Genomic DNA, 19,467 nt, shown 5'->3' with positions numbered 1-19,467 from the left:
ATTGGCTGAGTTACATTACTATAGTGTATGGTATTATGATCAGTGGGTAAAAGCAGTCAGCCTTATACAGAGTTTTCTACAACCAAAGTCCATAAAGCAATCACAGGTGGGCTGTGATTACTTTTGGAGGCTGGTTTCTGGGGGCAGCAACTCTAGTATTTAAACCACAAAGGATCAGTTCTGTATCTGGTGACAGGACATGGAAAAGTCTGCCCTGGAGATACTGGGACTGATGTCAACCATGGTAGTGGCTTCACAGAGTGTTCATATTTTCCATCCCTTGATGCTGTGTGGGTCTTGGAGGACTTATCCCTAGGCACCTTTCTGTGCCTGTTGTGGGAAGGCATCAGACTCCTTATGCTTTTGTCTTAGGTCTCAAGTACTCTAATGCCTGGGGCGTTGGTATTGGCTTGTGGGACTGGGATGGTGCAGTAGTGTGGGTGATGACCAAGGATCCTGGTTTTCTCTGATAAAAAAAATCCCAAATTCTTTGATTAAAAAACCTAAAATCTATGTTTTTCCATGACTAAAATGAAATTTCGCTAATATATATATAATGTATCAGTTGAATACAATGTTTTATTGACACATTTACACTTTTTTAAAGCAATTTGGAAGCCTACCAGTGTCTCAATCATTAGAATAAATTAAATTCTAAATGCATATATATTTTGGCGTTTGATTTTGGTTTTTTTATTGTGGAAAATCAAAGCTCCCCCTGCCCCCTTTGCTCACCAGGACGCAGGTTCAGCTGTGGCTGCCCCCGACCCCTCGCTGCTTTGTGGTGCTGAACAGCCCTAATATGCTGGTGTCCTGCCACTACCCACGCTGTTTCCCCTCACTCCCAAGCCCCGGCCCCTTCAGCCCTGCTGGTACCCCTCACTCCCAACCCACAGCCCCCTGGCCCTGCCAGTGCTCCTCACTCATGATCCACAGCCCTCCAAGCCCTGCTGGTGCCCTTCACTCCTGACCTACTGCCCCTGCTCCTAGCCCCCCAATGTGTGAGGAAGAGAGTGGGTATGTGGGGTGGGGAGGGGGTGGGCACAGACAAAGCATGGGGCATGCGGGGGGGGGGCACAAGCAATGAGTCAGAGGGGTGAGGGAGCACATGGCCCCTGAGATTTCTGCCCTTGCAGTGGGGTGCAGGGATGCAGCCAGGCTGGACCAGCTCCAGGCAGGGGCTGCCTCCATAGCCCAGTGGGTGGGACCTGGCATGGGAGGGAGTGTCATGCCGTGATAGCTACGAAGGTGAGGTGTGGTGGCAGTGTAGAGTTGTGTCCCTTGCTGCTGCTGGATGGGAAGGGGGTGCCTCATCTTGCTGGCGCAGCACTCCCTCCTGTGCCAGGTACTGCCTGTGGGCTGCAGAGGTGGCTTCTGTGCAGAGCTGGTAAGGTCAGGCTGCAGCTCTGCACCCCACACCTTGCCATGGGTGTGGAAATCTGGGGGGGCATGTGCCCCCCACATATCACCTGTGCCCCCATCCCTCCACCTGTGCCCTCCCACTGCATCAACTGTGCCCTCTCCTCGCCCCACCCTGCCCTCATAGACTTACCTGGAGGAAGCTGCTCTCTACCACACTCCCTGGCTGCCACGTGCATATGTACACATGCTCATGCATGGGGTGCCTCCTGTGTCCCACTCTCCCTAGCCCCAAGCAGCCCCTTGTGGGCTGGAACTCTGCTAGCCTGCAAGAGGAAACCCACTGTTTCCTGGGTTTTTCTCCTTTAAAGGAGAAAATCCATGATTTTCCACAGCAACCCGAAAACCCAGATTTGTGGTGATGATTTTGGCACAGGAGATTTTTGCTTAGTGCTGGCTTCTTCAAAGTAGTTTTAGGAGTCATCTCTCTGACTGAGGTTCTAGATGGTGCAGACTTTTTAATTAGGGAGATTTTTACATGGGTTTCCTCTGACAAGACCTTCATACATTCTTCCAGAAAGTGGAGATTAAGGCCTCTGACAGACTTTTACTTTAATTCTGCAGTCCCAAGAATTGTACCTCCTGCCAGGCCTCACATGCATGGCAAGATGTGTGATTTTGGGTCTGGGGATTAGATCCTAATTGGACCTTACTTGCTGGTGCAGTGGGAGCCAGGGATCATGAGCCTAGGCTCCCCCTGAACCAGCAAGATGAAAATGCATGCCTGCAATCAGCTTATTGTCATGAAGCTGGAAACTAAAGTAGTCCATGGCCCCAATGATAATCAGTTGATTGCCAAAGCCCCAGCTGCAGCAGCCTGATCCTTGGGTCCCCATGCACCAGGCATGATTAAAAATCCAAGTGCCACCCAGCTGGGCAGCACATGTGGTTTTATGGCTCCTGATCAAGGGGAGTCCAGTATTGAGAAGCAGCAGCCCAATGCCAAGCTCCCTTTGCACTGGGATCTATAAAATGACCTGTGCTGCCCAGGTCCCAGCACACAGGTGGCTATGCATTCAGTTTGAGTCTTAAATTGACTTGTACATGTGACCAAGTTACTATTTAAGGCACGATTAATCTCTTAATTACATCTTGAACATAATGTGTAGGGGCAAGTTTCATGTCTTGTGACTCATCAGCCAGATGAGATTCCAAAGTCCTGCACTTGGGAAGCAATAACTGTATGTCCAAATACAGACTGGTTTGGTTGGAATAACTAGCTTGGTTGCAGGACTGCAGACAGAGACCTGGGAGTTAGGATGGATCAGTATGCTCTTGTTGCAAAAAAACCCAACAGCATCCTGGGTTGCATTAACAGCAGTGTCATTTACAAATCAAGAAAAGTGATTCTTCTGCTCTGTCTAACACTGATGAGCCCTCACCTGGAGTGATGTGCCCAGTTTTGGTCCCCACACTTCAAGAAGGAATGGACTGTTTGGAAAGAGTCTAGCATAAGGGAACAAAAATGATTAGGGGCCTTGGAGGCAAGACTTATGATGTCCCTTCTAGCCCTGCTTTCCTATGTTTTTGTCATGAGTGGCTGGTGCCTCCCAAGTCTGGGGGGGCCCAGATTGCTGACAGGGAGAGGGTCCCCCAGTGGCTAATTGCCAACTGGGGGGGGGTGTGCCCCAGTGGCCAGTCACTGACTGGGGGGGATCCCCCCCCAGAGGCCGATTGCTAAGCCAGTGGTGAAACCAGAAGTGTACTTCCAGTGTTGCAGCTGGTGCTTCCAGGGGGTGCACAGCCGATCTCAGGGGGTGCACGTGCATCCGCTTGCACCCCCTACGTGTCGCCAATGATTCTGGTGACTTTCAAATTCTCATGAAAAATAAGTGTAATGAGCCACTGCTCAAAATATGGGATTCTCTTAAGAGTGTGCCTGTTCTTAAGGACAGTGCCAGCTCAAGTCTTCTGGGCTTACTGTTTGCACATTTTGAATCTACCATTATAGAAATCTTAAGGTTGGGCACTTGAGGATCTTTTTAGGTGAGCATATAAGCAATGAGTGAATTTAGGTGCATAAGATGTTTTGTAGCTACAGGAATTAGTTGATCTTTAGATTGCTTTTTGTGACTTAAGTGCCTAGTTTACCAATCTAGATCTGGCCTCCTGTCTCCATCTTCCTTATCCTGCCTGTCTGAATTTGGCATCCACTACCTCTTTTCTTTTCCCTTTGGGCAGTCTCCAGCTTCAGGACCCTTCTCTTCTACTTCTAAATTTCTAATCCCAATCTTCTGTCCTACAGCCCCATCCCTGAAAGATTCTCTGCATTTGAATTGTGCAGATTTCTCACTGGCAGTAGTTGAGCTCAGAAGGGTTTTGTTGACTGCCATGGAGTGACCAGCCTAGAACAATGGTTTCTTCACTGAAGTAGACCTACTCAATTTGATTGGATGGCTGGGGAAGGGCAAGTCGCACATGCTTATGTTCTAGCACTCCTGGTTGGAAGAGAGGGCAAGATATAAAGATGATATTCTACTCAATTTGAAATTTTCCCTATTCTATTCAACCTTTTACAAGCTATGTCTAATTTATTTCTACCTGCTGCTTTAGAAAGTTGAAGTTGAGCTTCTGTGTCTGATCTTTACAAAGGTTAAGACTATTCTGGTAAGCTGGGGATCTTAAACTGGCATTTTTTGCTATAAAGTATTTATTATTACACAGACATGGAACTGTGCCATCCTTTCCTTCTCACTGCTGGTGATGCAGCCATTCCTTGAAGCTTGCTAACAATGGCAATACCAGGAAGCCTAGTACTAAGTAATACAAGTGAAAGTCAGAAGAAATAAGATTACTGATGTCAAGCAACATTTGTCCTGAATAACAGGTTAGTTGGCATGTATACAGTAGCTGAAGTTCTGCTGCTTAGCATAGATATACAGTGGCATGTCTCAAGACTGTCCAACTGGCAGACTGCAGGCTGCATGTGGTCTGCAAAGTGCTAGTATGGAGTCCCTAGAGCAGAGCTTTCCAAACTTTTCATGTTGGTGACACACTTTTTAGACATGCATCATTTCGCGACACAGTAATTCAGTTCTGGGGGAGGGGCCAAGGGAAGCAGATGCGAGTAAGGGAGCTGCGCGGTGCCCTTCCGCAAAATTTTCTGCATTTCGTGCGACACACCTACACACTGCCGCCGACACACTAATGTGTCGCGGCACACAGTTTGGAAAGCTCTGCCCTAGAGTCTTATCCTATTGCTGCTCCCCACATTGCTCTGGGCACAACAGTAACTGGAGTGTTCAGGCTTGCCTCTCCCTCCTCCAGCTGCCTTTTCTCTTCGACCCAGGGGGTAGGATGCTGCAGCCGTGCAGGACCTAAGGCTGATTCCCGGGCTGTACTGGGTGGGAGGTGGGTAGGAGGGGATGAGAGAAATTGGGGCTGCCTGCTGGGGCAGATTACACCCATGTGATTAGGGGGAGGAGTGTCTTCATAGTGTGCCTAGTGCAGCCCCTGGGGCATGTGGCCCTGGAGGCTTGTAATTTGGACAGCCCTAGTGTAGCTGAAGCTGTGCCCTAGCTTTCAAGGTATAGGAAGGGAGGAAAGCAGCAGCTGGTGGTTGAAGAGGGGAGTTAGGCTAGGAGAGGGAGCTCCTGAGCCACAGAGAGAGTGTTTATATGTGTATGAAAAGTGGGACTTCAAACTGGCACTAGATGGTCGTGCTGGTGCAGGACAAAGGTCTTGCCTAGGCAAAGACGGTGCTGTAACTTCTTGACTTCTGATCTCTTCCAGACTTCCTCTCTTTTCCTGGCTTGCAAAATTCTAGCAGTGCAGAGGGATTAAAAGGTTAAATATGATGAGGAAGAGCATGCAAATTATATAGATGGGCATTCATTGAGTTGATTTGTCTTTGGGAGTCTGCAGGGAAAACTGGTCATGGGCTGGATCCTCAGCCTTCCTTGAACTTAGTGCTACTAAGAGGGGAGAAGGCTGGTGTACAGGTTCCTTCTTCCTAGATTCTTGGGACAGTCATAGAACTGGACAGTCAGTTCCTTTAATTTACTGGCCTAATCTTGCTCCTCTTCAAGTAGTTGGCCAAACTCTCTCTTGACATCAGGGGCAATAAGAGTGGACTAAAGTGATTTAAGTCTTAGGTGTTTTTCCTATAAAATGCCCACTTGCTAATTGTGAGAGGATGAAGAGGAGTATCTGAATGCTTTTATCCCCTTTATTACCTTGTTAATCCATACATGGTATGTTCCTCTGTTAATGGCAAAGTCTGCTCTCCCTGTTGTAGTGATTTATGATTATTAAGACACTGATTTTTTTTTTTTTTGATTCTGCCGTTCAGAGTAGGCATGTTTTCAAAATTAGATGTAAATTCAGAAGGAGGAGGGAAAAATCTGGTCCCTTTTGATTAGGTTGAATATCCAAAAAGAGCAGCTTCATTGCTGCTTCTTTTACAGGTTAAAGTAGGGGCTGGGATGGTGCACGTGCACAATTGGCAGCCCACAGGTCACAAATTTGAAGCTATAGCAGAAGCATTCACAGCACAGCCTCTCTCTGCAAATTCTACTAAATACCTTGTCACAAGGACATGAAAATGGGAGGACAGATTAAAACACCTTTTTTTCTTTATTAGTCATTGGTCATTAAAATCTAAAGTCACTGTTAAAAATCACCTGGTTTAAATGTTCGAAGGGTGTGACTGTACTTTAAACTTCAGCAGAGTTCTGTGCTATAATACTCCTAATACTAATAGAATATGTAAATTAAGTTTAATGAATGATTTTTTACTTAGAATATTTGCAGTTCTGTTTTAGTTGTGTCTTGTGTCACAAGCTAATTGAGTTGGTTGTTTCTATGGCTCCTATAAAATGGGTAGTGGAAGGAAGTTTCACTCTTACAATAAAAGTTTGTGTGTTTAACCAGCTTGTGCTGAAAAATATATAGAAATGCCTTAGGCCTATGCAGTCTCTACAGGCTTTGGTTTCAGCTTGTTCCCAGATAATGGACACAATTGTTTGCTTAAAGCCTTAATTTATAACTGTGTTTTCTAATTATCACTTCATGTAAAGAAGTAACTTTTTTAGTTAAACAGCCAAACTCCAAACAGTGACATTTTGTAAATTATAAGATTGGGTTTTGGGGGGTTTGTTCTGATTTTTGAATGTATTCTACAGTGGAATGTAAAGCATGCAGTCTAAGAAGTCCTAAAGATTTTTGAAAATAAATGTTTATTCCTTCTGAGTGGGACACCTCAGTTCTTGTAAATACTTGAGACTCTGTTTTTCTTTGGACTCCAGTGGAACTATTTATATTTAATATTAAGACCATACATAAATCTTTGTGTGACTGGGGCCTAAAAGGCAATCCATACGTGTAAAGATCATTTCCAGTCATTCTTGGGATCTGATTTCTGAGAGGAAACCACTGGAGGGCAGTACATAGTAAGAATAACCACAGACTGTCTTGAGATGTTTTGCTAGACTGTGCTCAAGTGATCATATTCCGCTAAATAATAAGAAAGAAATTATAGGAACACACAGCAGTGTTGCCAAATCATGAGTCAGGTCCACAGAATGGATGACATTTAAAAAATAAATTTAGATCAGTTCTATTTGTCTTCTGACATTTGAGGCATCAGGGTATACTTGCATCATGTTTTCAAGATTCTTTGCAACCCAGTGGTCTAGAAACTTTGGCCCAGATTATAGTCTGCCTATTAGGGTGTGACTACACGTGAAATTAAAGCATGTGAATAAACTCCAAGGCTTATTGCACTGGAACTTTTTGCTTCCAGGTGCCACATCCTCACATGTGCCCAGGAGTGCAACACATTGAGCTGTGTTGGAGCAGCCCTGGCTGAGAGTCTGGAAGGTCAGCCTGCTAGCCTGGGGCTACTCTGACACAACTCAACATGCTGTGGAGGGGCTGGCTGGAACACAAGCGTGCTTTAGTACGGAGCTAGCCAGCAGGCAGCCTCTGCACTGAAGTACCCTCATGCCTTAGCCAGCCAGGGCAGCATCTGTACGTGTGCTGCTGTGAAGTAAAAAAGTACTTGTATTTACAAGTACTATCCTGCTGCAGAGTTAATTAATCTACTCCAGCCTAATAGGGGCACATTTGTAGACAAGCGATGTTAACTGTGTAGTTGGTTAGTCAGCTGTGCAGTGAATGTCCTAAGTACTTCTGAGCTATGTAAGAGTTCTACCCTACTCAAGCTCCTGAAAAAATGTAATTTTTATAACAAGTCACAAAAAGTGCTGAGGAGGACCTGCCTATTTTTTACTCCCAAGTATTTAGGGAGTAAACCAGGGTAGGCTAGGATTGCACTTAGAATGCTTCATAGGTGGAAAAGTATAGGTGCTTCGTAGGTGGGGAAGCCTTTAATTTTGTAAAAGTAAATAAATAAAGCTGAAATCCCAATCTAGCTCTAGACACTGAAAATTAATGAACCTCATCCTAAAATCATGGGAATTGGCAACATTGAATTGTCCCAAAACACATTTGTTTTGGGGATTTAAAAGTTTTGGAGAATTAAGTGATTGAGAGATGGTGGCAGGCTGCGTAGCTTGGTTGTGTATCTGGGCAGTGCAGTTTTGAAACATTCAAGTCATGGTTTCCTATTAAAAATGTGAATTAAAAATTGTTTTAGTAACCTGCACAACAGAACTCCTTCAATCCGGTCACAATTCCTTACTTTAAACCCTAAGACTTGGCATGCTGTTTTGGATGTCAGGGTTTCATTAATTAGAAATTAGCTCACCCATGCTTGTGACATTGGCACATTTGTTTTGGCTTTGCACTGCTGTTGTGATGCACAGAGCGCACCTGATATGCAATAAAAATTCAATATGCCTTGTTGAATGAATTATTTTGATTCTGAGCATTAATGGATTGAAACTTATCTGTGAGTTAGGACCTGAATATTTAATTGCCTTCTCTAATGTCTGCTGACTTTCTGAGTAATACTTAGACAATGAGCTAATTGATGGACAGAGATTAACACCAAAATGGCAAAGGATCCCATGGGCATTTTGCAAATTGCATGCTGCATTCTTTTCATAGGAGGAGGCAACCAAAAGGCACCACTTTTGATATATTAAACTTGTCCACAATGTTAAAATCTCCCATTAGTGTTTGCAGTGGTGAAAATAATATTGTTATTATTAACCAGCACCGATAAAGATTTTTTTGGAAGATACCGATGACTGATTATTAACCAGCCATATTGGACAATACTGATCCGATTGCCAATACACAGTCCAGCAGCTTTGAGAACAGCATCTGGCTGGTAAGTCTGTTGCGGGGGGGAGATCTGTGGTGGAGGGAAGGGGCATGAGGGGGGCAGATTGAGGCCCACATAGTGAGGGAGGGACTGACCCTGGAGCTGGGGCAGGGGCAGCAGTAGGGGCAGGGGCAGCCCAGCTAGGGTGGGGCAGGATGCAGGGCTGAGCTGCGGGTGACTTGTCTAGGGGGTGCAGATGGGGTAAAGAGGGGGGCCTCCCTGCACTGCATGCACCCCATGGGAGGCATGGGAGGCCTGTGTCCTTCAGATCTGTGCATGGGGTAGGTGCCCCTTGGCTGGGCAGCACCTGCCCCTGCTCCATTCTCTCGCTAACTGTGGGGGCCTCAATCTGACCTCTTCCCCCCCAACAGACTTACTGGACTGATGCTGCTCTCCAAGCTGCCAGGCTGCATTCCTGGCTGCATGTATGCATGAAGCATTTATCTGTGACATTTTTGGCCAAATCGGCCAAAAAAAGCTGATTGCTAATAATGTCAGTTTTCCTTTTATCAGTGCTGATATGCTATGGACCGATGTATTGGTGCACCTCTAAATATCGTAGACTTGCTTTATAACATTTTAGAGACCTGCTTGGTTAGAATTGCTCTGTATGGATAGGGACAGAAGATACACATAAGCTGATTTAGGTGATCAGAAACTGGTTTAAACCCGTAACAGAACAGACACTCAGTGTACATAAACAAGTTTCAAAATGGCTGAAACTGGTTTAAAATAAACCTGGTTGAATGTAGTTTCAGACTTAACTGCTTTGGGTCAAAGCAGTTTATGAAGCTTCTGTGCCAGACCCCTTCCTGGTTCAAATTAAATCAGAGTCCCCCAGCATGCTTTCCAGCCCTAGGCTGGGCTGTCTACTCTAGAAAGCAGGGCTGGCCCCACCCCTCCTCTGCTCCCTAGCTGGAGCAGTGAGGACTGGCTGAGAAGGGGATGCGGCAGGGGTGGGGAAGCCTGGCTGGGAATGCAGCCCGGTCTGCATGGCAGGGGGGACTGCCCTCCTGCAGGGCAAACCCCGGATGGGGTTTGAGGCCAGGGAAGGAGGTTAAACACTCCTTCCCCCATTCAAACTTACTGCTGGTTCCAACTGTGGACTACAAATTCCAGAGGCATGTGGAAGCAGGAAGAGGAAGTGATAAACAACCCTGCAGAGTCCTGCTGCTGCAATTCTGGATTGCAAATCAAAGAGACCTCAGGGCAGCAGGAAGAGGAAGTGAACACACAGCCAGAGAGCAGTGCTGTAGTACCTCCTGGCTTCTGGTTTGAATCACTGCAGGCATGTGGCTACATTCTTGAATAGAAGGTAAATGTCTGCTCACTTCTGTTTCAATTTAATCTGTACAGTTTAGACTGCAAAGAGTGAATCGATTCAGTCTCAGGCTTTTTGACTGCCTGTACCTAGCCTATAGGGTCAAACACTGGTAATTGTTCTTTGCTGGTTCTGCTGCTGGAACATTGCTATTTTTAGGTACTTGAAAGGGAGACAGTGCGTAGCACTGGCACTGTTAGTTACAAACAAAGTTAGGAGTCCTGTCAACTGCTTTTTCTATGCTAGGATGCTGCTTGGGTGACAGAGATCTTTTAAAAGACAGGAATATTAAGCTTGTGAGGAAGAATTGCAAATTATGTTCAAGAAAACAGAGTGCACTCTCAGAGAATAGTACAATAGTTAAAGGTACAGACTGGGATTAAAAGTGTTTAATAGCAGCTGTTAGAAAGTAGAAATCTCATTGTCAAGATATGTAGAGGATAAGAAACAAGCTCTACATTGCTGATGGATTTTCTGGATGAAATCTTGGCTCTGATGAAATTGATGGCAAACTTCCCATTGATTTTGAAATTGCCAGGCTTCTCTTGCATGCTCTATGCCTTCTCCAACCAAAAGGATTTTGCCTTAATTATTCTTTCCCATTGCCTTGTTCACGTGATCATGATACATGGGTGACATGATAAACATTCCAGGCTGTTAGAGGATACAACTAAGGAGGCAATATTTGGAATGAGATTAGATGAGACTATCTGGGGTAGAGGTCAGAATAGACATGGCCCAGATCTTGTAAACTATTTGTCACAGGGCACTAAGGTGCCTGCTCCTTTAAGAGTGGAAGCAGCCTAGATACAGGGCACTAGGAGCCAGACAGACTCACAGCTGCAGGTTGCTGGGACAACAGGCTAAGGGAGAAATTAACTGGCACCTGTACCCAGTCAGCTGACCAGAATTAAGCAGGGCCCTGGGCATATATAAGCCCCAGCAATGGGGCTAGGAAGGGTTAAGAAGGAGCTCCTGCAGGGGAGAACTATCCAGAGATGCTGTGGCTGCTTGAACTGCTGTTTATATGGTTAATAGGGTTCCATAAGTAACCAGGGCTGGGAGGCACTCAATGCTTGAAAAGTTTGTCTTTTTAAAGAGACAGTGTGGCTTGCATTGTTTGTATTATGTTATAGCCCAAGGACTTGTTTTTCTGTTGGCTTCTATACCAGTGGACTGGGATGAGGCTATTGGGGAGGAGGATGCCTCATTGGGGCACACTACTGTGTAGAGCCCCAGTGCCAGTGAGGGTGCAGACAGGGCTGCAGAGAGCCTAGTGCCTGAGGCTAAGGGCTCTGTGATGACATGAGGCCAAACTAGACTGAGGCCTCATCAAAAGAGACAATGCTTAAATACCACCTGCGAGGCATGGGGCATGGTAAAGGGGCAGTTTTGGAGCCATGCATCTAGCACATAAGGCTTAGTGTCCCGGGAAGCAACCATTAAGAACAGGACCCAGCAAGGGGTCTAAGAACCCTCAGTGTTTAGGTGGGGGACCATCAGGACTGTGACCAAATAGAAACTCGTGGGCAGCCTCCCTACTTATTAGTTATACCAGCAGGACATGGTAGGCAAGATTAGAAGGTACCTGTGGGGAGGAGCTGGCATGGTCATGGAGCCCTGGGGACCCCGCAATGTGACACTCTTCTTGCAAGGTTCTATCTACAAAATGGCTGTAATCCTCTGGTAACAAGATTAGCATGAGATCTTTGTCAGAATGGGCTAAAATTGCCTGAAAATATATGGTAATAGTTGAAATAGAAAATAGGCCTCTCCTGATTTGAACCAAACCAGATTTTTTTTGTTTCTGTGCTTTTTTTTTTTTTTAATGTTTGGTAAGTTTTAATCACTTTAATCTTGATAATTAGCTTTGGTATGTTATCAGATCTCTGTGGGGGTTCCTTGGGTGCAGAGACCTTTTACATGAGAAACAAACAGTTATGTGAGAAGTTAAGATGGATGACTAATCAAAAAAAAATGGTAAATTATGTAAGACACCCACCTCTTATTCCCTTTCCCCAACAAGTACGTGAAAGTGGCAGTAAAGTAATTATTCTTTTTCATTAAAAATAAACCCAAGTTTAATATAATAAAGATCAGATAGAAATAGCAGTGAAAGGAGGTATTGAACTAATTATTCAGCCTGATAGGTGTACTTTGAACTGTACTTCACACTTTACAGAAATTTCTGTTTTAATCATTATTTGCAGTTCAAGTAGAATAAATCAAACATGTCAAAGAAGAAGGACGTACTTTCAGATTTTCCTAGAGTGATCATAATATTTTGATGGGAATTTGGGTTGGGGGGGGTGTGACACCCCCACCCCTATACCCATACCCACCAAGAAGAGGCAGGGATCCCAAAGTCCTGAGCAAGCTGTGCCTGCAGGAAGGAGCTGCTAGCACTGCAGAGAGTGAGCTGGACAGAGGCTGAGCCCTAGCACAGCTCCCAGGGCCATTGTGCTGTGCCCAGAAAACAGCATGCTCTGTAGCGATATGTGGGGCTTGGCCTCTCCCCTAAAGCCCTGGCGGCAGAACATGGGGCACTTACCCCAAGGGGTTGGCATCTGAGGTGTGTGAGTGGGAAGAAAGCAGCAGAGCAGGGTCAGGAGGGGTAATGTGGGTAGCTGGGTTGGTGGCCTGGTAAATAAAAAAGAAAACAGAATAGAATAATAACCAGAGTAAATTAGGGAAGATCCATATGTCTGGCACCCTGAGTGGAAAATCCTTGTCCAGGTACTTGAGTATAACTGTTTACAGCCTTGTGAGAAATTGGCTGCTATCCCTGACAAATCTTGGACTGATTTTAACATGCAGTCAGAACAACAGTTCCATGGTGAATACAGCACACTAGTGACTGCTAGAGACTTCTAACTATTATGTACGTAAGTAGATTTGCACACCTAAGGGAAGGTCAAAATTGAGAGCTAACCTCCTGCTACAACTCTCTGATAAATGACGCAAAACAATACCCCTATTGGATTTTACCTATTGAGCACTTATTTTGGTAAAATCATCCTGTGACTTCATCAGGCACTTGTACCTCATGCTGTTTTTTGGGACTTGTACCCCTCTAGATTTGGTAGAGGGAGAACATGAGAAGTTGCTTCATTAAAAATACAGGAAGCATTTTGGTACTTGTTTTCAAATTGATACAAAAGACATGCATGCACATTCAATTGCCAGCATAATGTTGCAGTGATCGTCTTAATTTAATCACAAAATACTATACTTTGATTCTAGATTGTTGTTAAAGTGCAGAATGGTGATAGCTTTTGTCTTTTTCTCTATAGCTATTGATGATGGGGTGGGTTGAGGTAGATATATTTATAGTTGCAGGAAATCCTCCATCATCATTTTGTGATTTTAAACATAGGTGCCCAGAGTGTCTTTTACTGTATTTTCCTGTTATCTAAACAACCAACAGATCTGAATTTCAGTTCTTTCTTGGATAACTTGATTGACAGCCTTATATCTAAGAATAGTTTTTATTCTAAATCATATAACTTACTCAAGTGGTAAATATAGACTTCAGAGTGGAAAACATTAAACAGAGTTTGACTCAATTTCAATCTGTCAGACTGACAACTACCTACAGTGAGTGCTAGGCAAAAGAAATACACCAAAAAATAAACTTCACAATAAGATTTAGAACTGAGGAGCCTTAAGAGGTGCAAACAATTTAGGAATATTGAGTTGAAGGAAGAGGCTTCTTCACTTCTCTCACCCTATTCTCAGTAAGAAACTAGGAGACAGTGGTGTTGATGCCTACATGGTCAGATGGGTCACTAACTAGCTGGAGGGCCACACCCAGAGGGTGGTGGTGGATGGGTCTTATTTGACCTGGAGGGATGTGGGCAGTGGGGTTCTGCAGGGCTCAGTCCTCGGGCCCGCACTATTCAATATCTTCATCAGTGACTTGGGCGAGGGGGTAGAAAGCACCCTGTTCAAATTCACAGATGACACTAAGATGTGGGGTGAAGTGGGTATGCTAGTAGGAAGGAACAGGTTGCAAGTAGATCTAGACAGGTTACAGGAGTGGGCTGATGAGAACAGGATGGGGTTCAACACTGACAAGTGCAGGGTAATGCACCTGGGGAGGAAGAACCAGCAGCACACCTACAGGCTGGGGAACTCCCTTTTTGCCAGTGTCAAGACAGAAAAGGATCTTGGAGTCATCATTGATGCCACAATGAACATGGGCTGACAAAGTGGGGACGCGGTCAGGAAGGCCAACCATACCTTGTCATGCATCCACAGATGCATCTCAAGCAGGTGCAAGGAGGTGATCCTCCCCCTCTATGCGACACTGGTGAGGCCGCAGCTGGAGTACTGCGTCCAGTTCTGGGCGCCGCACTTCAGGAGGGATGTGGCCAATACGGTGAGGGTCCAGAAGAGGGCCACTGTCATGGTCAGGGGTCAGCAGGGCAGGCCCTACAAGGAGAGGCTGAGGGACATGCACCTGTTCAGCCTCCAAAAGAGAAGGCTGAAAGGGGATTTAGCGGCAGTCTACAAACTAGTCAAGGGGGACCAGCAGGCGTTGGGAGAGTCCCTGTTCCCCTGAGCAATCCCAGGAGTTACAAGAAACAACGGACACAAGCTAGCGGAGGGTAGTTTCAGGCTAGACATTAGGAGGCGCTATTTCACTGTCAGGGCGGCTAGGACCTGGAACCAACTTCCAAAAGAAGTGGTGCTGGCTCCTACCCTGGGGGTCTTTAAAAAAAGGCTGGATGAACATTTGACCCCAGTACTCTTTCCTGCCATGGCAGAAGGTCAGACTAGATGATCTCAGGTCCCTTCCGACCCTACCAACTATGAAACTGAAAAACAGTAAGTTCTGTTTCCTGGAGCCAACTCTATGACAATTGAAAATGACCCTATAGCGGTCACCAACCAGTGGATCTCAATTGATTGGTAGATCTCAGAGCCTCTTGTGGTAGATCTCGGAGCCTCTTGGAGTCAATCCGAAGGGGGGGGGGGAGCTGAGTGCCCATGTGCATGCATGCATGCATGCATGTGCCCCAGCCCAGCAGATCAGTCTGTGGGGGAAGGAAGTGGTGGGGGCTAGATTGAGGACTCTGCAGGGAGGGACAGTGCTGCAGAGGCAGGGGTAAGTTGAGTGAGGCCCTGTCTGGGTGGGACTTGCCTACTGGGGTGGCGCACCCCCAAATAATTTTTCCTCCCTCTGCCTCCATCTGCCACTCCTCTTCCCTTCCCACAGACTTACCTGCTGGGTGGGGGGCTGGGGGAGAGGGTGGAGGATAGCACATGGTAGATCTTGGGTTGCTATTAAATGCCAAAGGTGATCTCCAACTTAAAAAGGTTGGAGACCACTGCTATAGACTGTATTAGTTCAGGGGGTACTTGAGAAGGACCTAGGGGGTACATGTGGGTAGGCGGGTGGAGATGGAACACTGCCACGCAGCTTGCCGCCCACCCAGACAGATGTGGGGGGTGGAGGAAGCTCTTCTCCCCCCATACCCCCACTTGATGTCTGGCCATTGTGGTATGATAGTTACAGACAATGTTGCAAAATGTAAACTGCCCTGGTTGGGTTGTTTGTAGACAATTGACCTAAGACAGATGGATATGAAAACATGCCTTTTTCACTAAAGTTTAAAATATCTTGGAAAGAAATGATTCTGTATTCATAAACTTACATATAGAATTGAGGTGATACAGTACCATACTTCACAGAAGCTGTGAGAGGGAATGGCTGAGAGCTGTACTGTATGGGCATGTCCAGACAAGCGTGGTCCACTTCTGGTTTCGCCACCGAGCATGTGGACCCCGCCCCCCACACACACATTTCTGTGGGATGCTCCACGCACCCCAGCATCACAGCAATCATGAGCTACCTCAAGGTACGTAGAAAAAACTTTTAAAGCTATCTGTGTCCGAATAGCTGATTCTCTGAATCGGCATCGAATCTTCAGATTTGGATTTGGCTGAATTGAATCAGGGACAGCAATCTGAATCAATGAATTGAATCACTGTCACTGATTCGGGCCAAATCTGAATTAAATAGGGCCCACTTCGCACACCCCTACCACATACCACACAGTCTGGTGTTCTCCACACTGCAAGGTCATGCTGCCTGAGTGTGCACTGTTATTTTTTTTTCCCTTTTTTGACCCCCGGATATCCAGGGGTCAAAAAAGAAAAAAAAAAAAACAAGGGGAAAAAAAAAACCTGAAGCAGTGCACACTTGGGCAGCATGCACTGCTAAAAAGTAGAGCCAGGCTACTCGGAGCCACGCTGAGGCTACTGGCCAGGCTCTGTCTGGCAGGATTGCCATGGCTGAAGCCCCGGGAGGCCCCCAGGACCCCAGATGAGACTTCTGGGGCCAGCACAGTGCTGGCCTCCTCTCCCCTAGTACACCCAGGGCAACTTGCCACACATGACATGGACATTCTCTGGGGACACGTAGCGGTGGTGTAAGGTGCACCGCTGCTTCAAGGTGCACTGCAAGGTGCACCAGGGAACAAAGCATCCACGCACATCTGGACGTGCCCTATGGGACCTGGATTCTATTCCTTGCTCTGCCTGATGTGACAGTCTGGAAAATTTCAGTTATGTTACTTGTGCAATAGTTGAATGATGTTTACCTTGTAAATTAGCAGTATGAGACATTTGCCCATAGTAAAAATGTAAAGGATGCAAATATTACCAACAGTCAGTGGAAGAGCTAGGTTTAGATGTCATGGTTTCTGTGCTTATGGACAGTGGAGTACAGTCAGATTTCATGGTTACCAAGTGCAACAGTAATGAAAGTCTAGAAAAATTCAGATTTCCTTCCTAGTAGTGGCTGGCTGGAAGATTTAGGGTACTGACAGACATGCAGCTCCCTGCTGTAACTCATGGCACTTCAAGAAGTGCCATGAGTTTCCAACATTGCCCTGGATCCAACAGATATTCAGTGTTGGGTCTGGGGGCTTGGGGAATCGAGCTCCAGTTTGGAGTGGCTGTGTGACTGTAGCCACTCTCCCCCTAGACCAACCCCTACCCCTCCACCCTCTCCCAGCTCTGGTGCTCTCTTCATAATGGGAACGGGGAAGGGAGGGGAGGAAGCTCAGGCTGGGGTTTGTCCAGCCTGTGCTGGTGAGTGGGGCGGATGGATTGGAGCCCCACTTCTGAAGACAGCAATTTTTTATTAATTGGACAAAATATGCTAATTTTGTCCATGTTTTAAACACACTTATGGGCAATGGCATTTAACATGAAATTAGAAATGAACTGGTCTCTCATTTTATTCTCTTTCCTCTCCTTGGTTCCTTTGAAATGCTGGTTGCAAGGAGAAAGCTTGAAATGTTGGGTAAAGAATCTCATTCCATAGATGAAATGTGCATAATTGAAAGCCAGCCTTTTCTTGTTTACCTTATTTTCATTCCTTTTCCACCTTTCACTTTTTTTTACTTTTCTTGAATGAGAGGATTTATACTTTTATCAAGAATGAGGGGATTTAGAAAGTATGCCATAGTTATAAGGTGCTAAGATTTTTTTTTTTTAATTTATTTTAACCCAAACTAACAGATGTTTGGACAGTTGTAAAACTTGCTGGTAACCAAGACTTCTGTTTGCCTCAGAGCTGGAAAACTAACTTTGCCTTTGATTTAATAGAAGAGTAAGGCAAACTCACCAAAAGCTACAAAACTATATTTCTGTTTAAGATTATTTGCAGGAACAGTTGCATTTTGGCTTTTCTGCCAATAACAATTCATATTGTAAAAAAGTATTTTAGAAGTAAATTGTTTTAAAACTCTTTTTAAATAGCAAAAATGTTGGGGAACATATCTATTTTTGACATAGGAGGATAATTTGTGATTTAAGATAATACAGTATTATGAAGTATTTTACAATGCATGGATTATTTGTAATCATACAGTTTGGGTCCCTGTCTTATCAATAGTTAGGCACCTCTATCACTTTACTCTTATGAGCAATCCTTTTGAAAAGCTATGGGGTATTTTGGTAGAATTATTTAGTTCATGGTAAACTCAGTGCTGCCAATACCTAAACTTATAATAAGATAACTAAGGTATCACTACACTGCAGTATATGACGTGGACATATGTTGGTAGTATAGAGGTCTGTGAGGCATTAAGATCCTGTAATGATGGAGAATAGCTTAACATTTTAAAGCTCACAGATCACTGTTTCACCTCAATAGAATGAGGCATCTTACAGAGTACAATACTGGAGCAACCAGCATTGTCATCCCAAAGTGTTAAACAACCATCATTTTCAGGATTCTGAGTCATTAAACTAACTTAAAATCATGATGGTAAAAGTTACTTACAGGGCACATCTACATGAGACGCCTAAATGTGCAGTAGTGTAGTTTACTGAGCAATAAGTGCATACATCTTCATGTGTGTGCTTCCTGTGCAATAAAACCCCCTAATCCTGCAAATGCAGGTAGCAAATTTAGCAGGATTGGTTACTGTGTAGTAATGAACATGTAGACACAACCCACGAGAAAGCTTGCTCCTGGGTCTGCCCTGCCACTAGCGGGGCTGGCCTCAGGATAGCCCCAGGGCTTCAGGCTAGGAGCCTCTCCTGCTCCAGGGCTGGGCTGCCTCTGTCTTTAAAGGCCCACAGGCATTTTGAGTCCCTGGGCACACCAGAAGAGAGCCTGAGGGCACTTGAGGCTCTGTGTCACCCTGGACAGGCTGCGGCCTAGCTCTGCCAGCCTGCCTGAACCCCAGTGCTGCTGCCTGGCACTGCAGTGCTGCATGATTGCCAGGACAGCATCGTCCAGGCCAGCAGGGTGCTGCAAGTTGCAGCAGCCTCTGGCCAGGCCTGCCAGCTCACAAACCCAGCTGCAGGCAGCTTCTGGCCAGCAGGGCTAGTGCTGCCTGGCGACAGCCCACCCCCGGCAACTTGCCCTGTGCCTGCAGGTGCTGTGGGGCATTGCCTCTGCCACGCAGCTGCCAGCCCCATGCCATGCCCCTGCTGGGTGCTGCAGCCAGTTGTCCAGGCCCAGCAGGACAGGGACAGCCATGCAGGGGCCCAGAGAGCTTGCAGAGGACTCATGATGGCCTTGTCCTCCTCACCTACACCTGTGCTCACGTCTGTGCCTTCCACCTGGGGCCCCAACTGGGCTAAGGAGGACACTGGTGATCTTGTTGTGCTGTGGGGGGAGGCAGAGGTACAGCATGCTGTTTAGTGGGTTGGGTATTCCAACACCCACATCTGAGGCCCTGTCAGTCCAGATGCAGGAGCATGGGCACGACTGGTTGCTGCAGTAGTGCCACATAAAAGTCAAGGCCTTGCAGGCATAGAGGGTTTTCATGACCAACCACCATTGTCAGTCTGGCCTGTATGTCCACACCCTTTATGCAGCAATCAATAGCCATTATTGCACCCCTGGACCCAGGCTACAGCCATGCTGTCTACAGCAGCATGGGTGGCTTGCCTGAGTCCCCACCCCAGTCTAGTGCCTCTGGTGACACATCACTGGGGGAGGGCCCCTCGGGCATCCAGTGCCCCATCC

The sequence above is a fragment of the Alligator mississippiensis genome, chromosome 3 (genome assembly GCF_030867095.1).
Source record: "Alligator mississippiensis isolate rAllMis1 chromosome 3, rAllMis1, whole genome shotgun sequence".
Lineage (NCBI taxonomy): Eukaryota > Metazoa > Chordata > Crocodylia > Alligatoridae > Alligator > Alligator mississippiensis.
This window is presented reverse-complemented; position numbering follows the sequence as displayed.